The sequence below is a fragment of the Ranitomeya imitator genome, chromosome 2, assembly GCF_032444005.1.
Source record: "Ranitomeya imitator isolate aRanImi1 chromosome 2, aRanImi1.pri, whole genome shotgun sequence".
NCBI lineage: Eukaryota > Metazoa > Chordata > Amphibia > Anura > Dendrobatidae > Ranitomeya > Ranitomeya imitator.
The window spans coordinates 256,644,529-256,653,881 of record NC_091283.1 but is presented as its reverse complement, the minus strand read 5'-3'; the positions used below and the strand labels follow the sequence as shown (position 1 = coordinate 256,653,881).

The following is a 9,353-nucleotide window of genomic DNA, read 5'->3' as shown; positions in this document are numbered from 1 at the left end:
ATTAAAACAACGCATGCAGAGGCATCCGCTTGGCCTGCGTACCCAATGTTAAAGATAGGGTATGCAGGACGCATGCAGACGTAGGCGGAACTGAAGGAAGAGGTGCGGCATTGGGCGGGGCTTAACGGAGGAAGAAGGCTGCCATCCGCAGCCCTGCCGAATGCTGGTGTTAAACCACCCAAGGCTGTTATTATAGCACCTTACGTCTTACGCTAGGTTCACATTGCGTTAGTGCAATCCGTTAAGCGCATAGCGCTAGCGGATTGCGCTAACGCAATGTTTCTAGAGGGTCGGCGTTCACCCTCCCCGCTAGCGCAGATCCCTGATCTGCGGTAGCGAGGAACGGGCCTCAAAAGAACGGCACATCGCTAGCGCGTGCCGAAAATGGCATGCGCTAGTGATGCGCTTCAGCTAAAAGTAACATTGCTGTCCATGGGTGCGCTAACGGACCCGTTGCACGGCGTTAATTTCGACATTTTCGCCGTGCAACGCAGTCCGTTAGCGTTAACCCATTAACGCAATGTGAACCTAGCTTTACACAGATACATCATGGCTTGTCCTGCCCTACGCATGAAATGAAAGACAAATACAATGTGGAGACTTAATCAGAGCAATGTTTTATTTACATTCAGAACTGGTTTAAGAGGTAAACAATTACCATTTCTCACAGAAATCTCAGACTTTTACTTATAGAAATACTGGATAAATATCATTTTAACAATAGATATAGAAATATTTCTAATTTTATAAAACTGCCTTTTTTTGCATAGAAAAACTTTATGCCTTTCCTTGTTTCATTTTATGCCTTTGCTTGTTTCATTTTATGCATTTCTAAAGTATTGTAAAAATGTAATATGCTGTTGGTGCATGCGGGCAGGACTGTCGGTAGGGTATGCGGCTCTGAAGCCCTACCCCCCCCCCTCAGGCCTGCCTCCGGTGTCTGAGATTTCGGTGTCCCGGACCTGAGATCATAATACCGGCCTTCAATTGTGAAGGACACGGCAGCCGATCCTGAGAAACATCCAAGGTGGGAATGCCCCATCATGTCGAAGAGAGTCTGCTAGATCCAGGCCTAGCAGACTAGTACTGGTGGGTTCATGGATGCCAGGAGGGAGCTGGCCTAAAGGAAGGTCTCGTCTTTTCCTGGCGGGTCAGGAAGTTGTCCCGTCTTTTTTTTTTTGGACAGAACATTTCCAAAACAACCAAATTTGAACAGATCTCTTGGGAGGCAGACTTTAGTCCTCTGTTGCAGAAGCGAAGTACTCTTAAACTGATAGGCGCAGAGTAGGATGCACTAGAAAGTTGGCGTGCATGATTGTTCAGGGCGCTGGCGGTGTGGACCGGCCACCAGAGAAGGCCTAGACCAAAGCCTGGATATTTTAAGAGCAAGGTCACTGGAGCCTCTGGAAAACGTGGAGGCTGCATGAATAGGAAGGTTTCCTCAGGAGACGTCCACATTGCTCAGGGGAAAACTAGGACATATTTGTCCTGTGTTTTTTTTTTTTTTTTTTAAAGTAGCCCCCTTACTGCCTCGTAGGATATACCAGTCCTTAAGATCAAGCATGAACGGTCCTCCGGGGAACCCCAAACACTCTTGATGTGTTAGGGCCTTGCCTCGTAGACCACAGATGATATGGTAGTGACAATTCTAGGTGGGAGATTAGAGTGACAATTCCACTGTCGCCCTCAAAAGCCATATCTGGGAAGAAAAAAAAAAATTAAGAAGAAAAATCGTTAATAAAAAAACCTCCCAAAACCTAAGGCCTAAACTGGGCTGGGCGGTCCAGACCCATGTCTTCCTCCTACTGACATTAAGTTAAAACAGATTAGCTTCGTGCTAGTTGGTGGTGTACCCTCCTCTACAGGAAATACCTAAATTTTTTTTTTGCATAGCATAAGCAGCATACACCCATTTTTTTTTTGTGTACCCCAATGAAGCATTAGCTCCCCCACATCAACCAGAAGGCCACACAGCATAACCTCACTCCTCCAGTCAGAAACCTCCACCTCACATTAACCAGCGGACCCCACAGGATAAACCCAAAGCCCACCAGACATTCCCTCCCACAAGCGTAAATCCCCATATGACGCCCCCTGCCCCCAACCATAAATCCCATCAGACACCCCCCCAATCGGATGCCACCCCAGCATAAACCCCCATCGGACGTCCACCCCTCCTCCAAGCATTACTCCCATCGCACACCACGCCCACCCAATAATAAACCCCCACCGGACGGCCAAACCCCCACAGGATGTGGACCCCCCCATCCAGCACACACCCCCATCAGACGCGGACACCCCACCCAGCACACCCCCCATCGGACGTCCATCCCCGACCCAGCCTAAACTCTTATCGGACGTCCACTCCACCCAGCCTAAGCCCTCATCAGCCCCCCAAACCCAACCCATAAGCAGGTCGCCCCCCAATAAAGGGGATCCCTCCGTAAGCGGCAGGTCGCCTCCCCACGTCCCACCACAGGCAGGTCGCCTCCCCACGTCCCACCACAGGCAGGTCGCCTCCCCACGTCCCACCACAGGCAGGTCGCCTCCCCACGTCCCACCACAGGCAGGTCGCCTCCCCACGTCCCACCACAGGCAGGTCGCCTCCCCACGTCCCACCACAGGGGTCCCCCAATAGCCTGCAGCAGGTCTCCCCCCACATCCCACAAGCAGATAGCCCTCAAATCCCACAACAGGGGTCCCCCACTAAAAGGGGTCCACCCCGTAAGCAGGTCACCTCCAAACCCCACCACAGGGGTCCCCCCCAACAGCCAGCAGGTGCCCCCCAAAATCCAACCACAGGGGTCCCCCACAATAGTCAGCAGCAGGTGCCCCCCAAAATCCCACCACAGGGGTCCCACCACAATAGCCAGCAGCAGCAGGTGCCCCCCACAACAGCCAGCAGCAGTAGGTGCCCCCCCAAATCTCACCACAGGGGTCCCCCCACAACATCCCACCACAGGGGTCCCCCACAACATCCAGCAGCAGCGGTGCCCCCCCCAAAAAGCCCACGACGGGGGTCCCCCACAACAGCCAGCAGCAGCGGTGCCCCCCCAAGAGCCCACCACGGGGATCCCCCACAACAGCAGCGGTGCCCCCCCCACAAAGCCCACCATGGGGGTCCCCCACAGCAGCAGCAGCGGTGCCCCCCCCCACAAAGCCCACCACGGGGATTCCCCACAGCAGCAGCGGTGCCCCCCCACCACAGGGGTCCCCGACAGCAGCAGCGGTGCCCCCCCCCACAAAGCCCACCACGGGGGTCCCCCACAGCAGCAGAGGTGGCCCCCCCACAACAGCCGGCCGGCAGCAGCGGTGCCCCCCCCACAAAGGCCACCACGGGGGTCCCCCACAGCAGCAGCGGTGCCCCCCCACAAAGCCCACCACGGGGGTCCCCCACAGCAGCAGCGGTGCCCCCCCACAAAGCCCACCACGGGGGTCCCCCACAGCAGCAGCGGTGCCCCCCCACAAAGCCCACCACAGGGGTCCCCCACAGCAGCAGAGGTGGCCCCCCCACAACAGCCGGCCGGCAGCAGCGGTGCCCCCCCCACAAAGGCCACCACAGGGGTCCCCCACAGCAGCAGCGGTGCCCCCTCCCCACAAAGCCCACCACGGGGGTCCCCCACAGCAGCAGCGGTGCCCCCCCACAAAGCCCACCACGGGGGTCCCCCACAGCAGCAGCGGTGCCCCCCCACAAAGCCCACCACAGGGGTCCCCCACAGCAGCAGAGGTGGCCCCCCCACAACAGCCGGCCGGCAGCAGCGGTGCCCCCCCCACAAAGGCCACCACAGGGGTCCCCCACAGCAGCAGCGGTGCCCCCTCCCCACAAAGCCCACCACGGGGGTCCCCCACAGCAGCAGCGGTGCCCCCCCACAAAGCCCACCACGGGGGTCCCCCACAGCAGCAGCGGTGCCCCCCCACAAAGCCCACCACAGGAGTCACCCAAAGCAGCAGAGGTGGCCCCCCCAACAACAGCCGGCCGGCAGCAGCGATGCCCCCCCCCCCCCCCACAAAGCCCACCACGGGGGTCCCCCACAGCAGCAGCAGCGGTGCCCCCCCACCACAGGGGTCCCCCACAGCAGCAGCGGTGCCCCCCCACAAAGTCCACAACGGGGGTCCCCCACGGTGGTCCCCCACAGCAGCAGCGGTGCCCCCCCACAAAGTCCACAACGGGGGTCCCCCACGGTGGTCCCCCACAGCAGCAGCGGTGCCCCCCCACAAAGCCTACCACAGGGGTCCCCCACAGCAGCAGCGGTGCCCCCCCCCCCACCACGGGGGTCCCCCACAGCAGCAGCGGTGCCCCCCACCACCACAGGGGTCCCCCACAGCAGCAGCAGCGGTGCCCCCCCCCCCCCACAAAGCCCACCACGGGGGTCCCCCACAGCAGCAGCGGTGCCCACCACAGAGCCTCCCCCCAATAGCGAGCAGCAAGTAGCATTTTTTCACCCTGAAACCACTAACCTCCATGTGCCATGGCGTCCACAAGCTATAATCATGCTGCTTTGCTTTGCCGCCTTCATGATGTGACTGAAAACACGCCCCTTCCCAATAGGACACGCCCCCGGAAATGACGTCACACCTGGAAGGAGCCCATACACTCTAGCATTTACCATTGACGAGCCGATAGCAAGGAAGGAAGCTGCTGGTGGAGAAGAGACTCGGGAAATGAGGGGCTGCACCATGGAGCAGTGTGAGGAGAGGACCGAGGGGCTGCAGCATGGAGCAGTGTGAGGAGAGAACCGAGGGGCTGCAGCATGGAGCAGTGTGAGGAGAGGACCGAGGGGCTGCAGCATGGAGCAGTGTGAGGAGAGGACCGAGGGGCTGCAGCATGGAGCCGTGTGAGGAGAGGACCGAGGGGCTGCAGCATGGAGCAGTGTGAGGAGAGGACCGAGGGGCTGCAGCATGGAGCAGTGTGAGGAGAGGACCGAGGGGCTGCAGCATGGAGCCGTGTGAGGAGAGGACCGAGGGGCTGCAGCATGGAGCAGTGTGAGGAGAGGACCGAGGGGCTGCAGCGTGGAGCAGTGTGAGGAGAGGACCGAGGGGCTGCAGCATGGAGCAGTGTGAGGAGAGGACCGAGGGGCTGCAGCATGGAGCAGTGTGAGGAGAGGACCGGGGGGCTGCAGCATGGAGCCGTGTGAGGAGAGGACCGAGGGGCTGCAGCATGGAGCAGTGTGAGGAGAGGACCGAGGGGCTGCAGCATGGAGCAGTGTGAGGAGAGGACCGAGGGGCTGCAGCTTGGAGCAGTGTGAGGAGAGAACCGAGGGGCTGCAGCATGGAGCAGTGTGAGGAGAGGACCGGGGGGCTGCACCGTGGAGCAGTGTGAGGAGAGGACCGAGGGGCTGCAGCGTGGAGCAGTGTGAGGAGAGGACCGAGGGGCTGCAGCGTGGAGCAGTGTGAGGAGAGGACCGAGGGACTGCAGCATGGAGCAGTGTGAGGAGAGGACCGGGGGGCTGCAGCATGGAGCAGTGTGAGGAGAGGACCGGGGGGCTGCAGCATGGAGCAGTGTGAGGAGAGAACCGAGGGGCTGCAGCATGGAGCAGTGTGAGGAGAGAACCGAGGGGCTGCAGCATGGAGCAGTGTGAGGAGAGGACCGAGGGGCTGCAGCATGGAGCAGTGTGAGGAGAGGACCGAGGGGCTGCAGCATGGAGCAGTGTGAGGAGAGGACCGGGGGGCTGCAGCATGGAGCAGTGTGAGGAGAGAACCGAGGGGCTGCAGCATGGAGCAGTGTGAGGAGAGAACCGAGGGGCTGCAGCATGGAGCAGTGTGAGGAGAGGACCGAGGGACTGCAGCATGGAGCAGTGTGAGGAGAGGACCGGGGGGCTGCAGCATGGAGCAGTGTGAGGAGAGGACCGGGGGGCTGCAGCATGGAGCAGTGTGAGGAGAGAACCGAGGGGCTGCAGCATGGAGCAGTGTGAGGAGAGAACCGAGGGGCTGCAGCATGGAGCAGTGTGAGGAGAGGACCGAGGGGCTGCAGCATGGAGCAGTGTGAGGAGAGGACCGAGGGGCTGCAGCATGGAGCAGTGTGAGGAGAGGACCGGGGGGCTGCAGCATGGAGCAGTGTGAGGAGAGAACCGAGGGGCTGCAGCATGGAGCAGTGTGAGGAGAGAACCGAGGGGCTGCAGCATGGAGCAGTGTGAGGAGAGGACCGGGGGGCTGCAGCATGGAGCAGTGTGAGGAGAGGACCGAGGGGCTGCAGCATGGAGCAGTGTGAGGAGAGGACCGGGGGGCTGCAGCATGGAGCAGTGTGAGGAGAGGACCGGGGGGGCTGCAGCATGGAGCCGTGTGAGGAGACGACCGAGGGGCTGCAGCATGGAGCCAATGTGAGGAGAGGACCGGGGGGCTGCAGCATGGAGCCAATGTGAGGAGAGGACCGGGGGGCTGCAGCATGGAGCAGTGTGAGGAGAGGACCGGGGGGCTGCAGCATGGAGCCAGTGTGAGGAGAGGACCGGGGTGGGCTGCAGCATGGAGCAGTGTGAGGAGAGAACCGAGGGGCTGCAGCATGGAGCAGTGTGAGGAGAGGACCGGGGGGCTGCAGCATGGAGCAGTGTGAGGAGAGGACCGGGGGGCTGCAGCATGGAGCCAGTGTGAGGAGAGGACCGAGGGGCTGCAGTGTGGAGCCGTGTGAGGAGAGGACTGAGGGGCCGCACCATGGAGCTGTGTGAGGAGAGGACTCGGGTGGTACCATGGAGCCTTGTACAAGGGAATGAGGATGCAGGAATCAGTGTGAGTGCTCCGAGGTTGTAATTTGCTGTGAGAAAGCATGGGGTATGTAGAGGGGCATCCAGGCGGTTGGTGTGATGGGTCTTGTAGAGGGGCATCCAGGGGGCTGTTGTGAGGAGGCATGGGGTATGTAGAGGGGGCATGGGGCATCCAGGGTGCTGTGTGGATGGTGTGAGGGGGCATAGGGTATGTAGAGGGGCATCCAGGGGGCTGGTGTGAGGGGGCATGGGGTATGTAGAGGGGCATCCAGGGTGCCTTGTGGCTGTTGTGAGGAGGCATGGGGTATGTAGAGGGGCATCCACGGGGCTGGTGTGAGGGGGGGCATGTAGAGGAGGCATGGGGTATGTAGAGGGGCATCGAGGGGGCCTTGTGGCTGTTGAGGGGGCATGGGATATGTAGAGGGGCATCCAGGGGGCTGGTGTGAGGGGGCGTGGGGTATGTAGAGGGGCATCCAGGGTGCCTTGTGGCTGGTGTGAGGGGGCATGGGGTATGTAGAGAGGCATCTAGGGGGATGGTGTGAGGGGGGGCATGTAGAGGAGGCATGGGGTATGTAGAGGGGCATCGAGGGGGCCTTGTGGCTGTTGAGGGGGCATGGGATATGTAGAGGGGCATCCAGGGTGCCTTGTGGCTGTTGTGAGGAGGCATGGGGTAATTAGAGGGGCATCCAGGGTGCCTTGCGGCTGGTGTGAGGGGGCATGGGGTATGTAGAGGGGCATCTAGGGGGATGGTGTGAGGGGGTATTCATCACTGCTCCACCACCGCAACCCCCCTCAGTAAGTTTTTTTTTTTTTTTTTAGGTTCAGATTATAAGATGCACCCTGTTTTTTGCACCAATTTTTTTTTGTGGGGGAAGAGTGTGCGTTAGGGTATGTGCACACGTTGCAGATCTGCCTGTGGAATTTTCTGTGCAGGTTCTGCATCTCTTGGCAGAAAAATCTGTGCAGATTTGATGCTGATTTTCATACGGCTTTGTGTGCGTTTTTGTAAGCTAAATAAAGGTCTATTCTTTAACAAAAAAGAATTGTAATGTCATTTCTTGTTCAACCTTTTCCTTTATATACTCCATTGAAGAATAATGTTTACACACACATAGATAAATCTATAGATAGATATATAGATAATACCAAGCCCGGTGTTTAGTAATGAACATAATAAAATGGTACATAGAGAAGTTAATCCGACTTGTGCCAATCCGACCTGTGACGCCTATGTGGCGTCATGGCAGGATCGCGTTCCTGCAGATCGGGTGAAAGGGTTAACTGAAAACTGGTGAAATATTACAATCCAGCCATGGCCGATGCTGCAATACCATCGGCCACGGCTGGAGACCCCGATCTGCCCCCTCCACCGTCTGACGGCGGCGATCCGCCGCCATCAGTCTTCTCCGCCCGCGCCCTCCCGCTGTCCGATACCACCCCCTCCCCCCCCCCCCATGCTTACCAAGTCCCGGTGTCCCTGCGGGTGTCCGTCCGTCTTCTCCATGGGCGCCGCCATCTTCCAAAAGGGCAGGCACATGTGCAGTGCGCCCACCGAATCGGCCGGCAGATTCATTCCAGGTACATTTTGATCACTGTGATACAACCTATCACAGTGATCAAAATTAAAAAAAAAGTTAATAACCCCCCCTTTATCACCCCCATAGGTAGGCAAAACGATAAAATAAAGAAAATATATTTTTATTTTTCCACTAGGGTTAGAATTAGGGTTAGGGTCAGAATTGGGCTCTGTGCACACGGTGCGGATTGGCCGCCGCGGATTCGTAGCAGTTTTCCATCACGTTTACAGTACCTTGTAAACCTATGGAAAACCAAATACACTGTGCCCATGGTGCGGAAAATACCGCGCAGAAACACTGCGTTGTATGTTCCGCAGCGTGTCAATTCTTTGTGCGGATTCCGCAGCGTTTTACACCTGTTCCTCAATAGGAATCTGCAGGTGAAAGGCGCACAGAAAACATTTTAAATCCACAAGTAAAATGCAGTGCGTTTTGCCTGCGGATTTTTCAAAAACTGCGGATCCGCAACGTGGGCACTTGGGGTTAGGGTTGGAACTAGAGTTAGGGTTGGAGTTAGGGTTAGGGGTGTGTTGGGGTTAGGGTTGGCATTAGGGTTAGGGGTGTCTTAGGTTTGGGATTAGGGTTGGGTGTGTTAGGCTTGTGGTTAGGGTTATAGTTGGTATTAGGGTTAGGGGTGTGTTAGGTTTGGGATTAGTGTTACGTGTGTGTTGGGGTTAGTGTTGGAGTTAGAATTGATGGGTTTCCACTGTTTAGGCACATCAGGGGCTCTCCAGACGTGACATGGCGCCACCATTGATTCCAGCCAATCTTGCATTCAAAAAGTCAAATGGTGCTCTCGCCCTTCCGAGCTCCGATGTGCGCCCAAACAGTGGTTTACCCAAACATGGGGCATAAGTGTACTCAGGAAAAATTGCACAACAACTTTGGGGGTCTAATTTCTCCTGTTACCCTTGTGAAAAAAAAATGTGGACTAAAATTATTTTTGTGGGGAAAAATTGATTTTCTATTTTCACGGCTCTGCGTTATAAACTGTAGTGAAACACTTTGGGCTTCATAGTGCTCTCCACACTCCAAAGCTCTTTGGGGGTCTACTTTCCAAAATGGGGTCACTTGTGAGGGG

At 57.8% G+C, this 9,353-nt stretch overlaps 1 long non-coding RNA gene across 1 annotated transcript; it reads right to left on the bottom strand.

Moving 5' to 3' along the window:
- Positions 1–596: 596 nt before the first annotated feature.
- Positions 597–4,539, bottom strand: LOC138662976 (uncharacterized). Its single transcript, XR_011318104.1, has 2 exons — positions 4,459–4,539; positions 597–1,699 (listed from the first exon to the last, which is right to left on the bottom strand). It is a non-coding gene; the product is annotated as an uncharacterized lncRNA (long non-coding RNA).
- Positions 4,540–9,353: the final 4,814 nt, after the last annotated feature.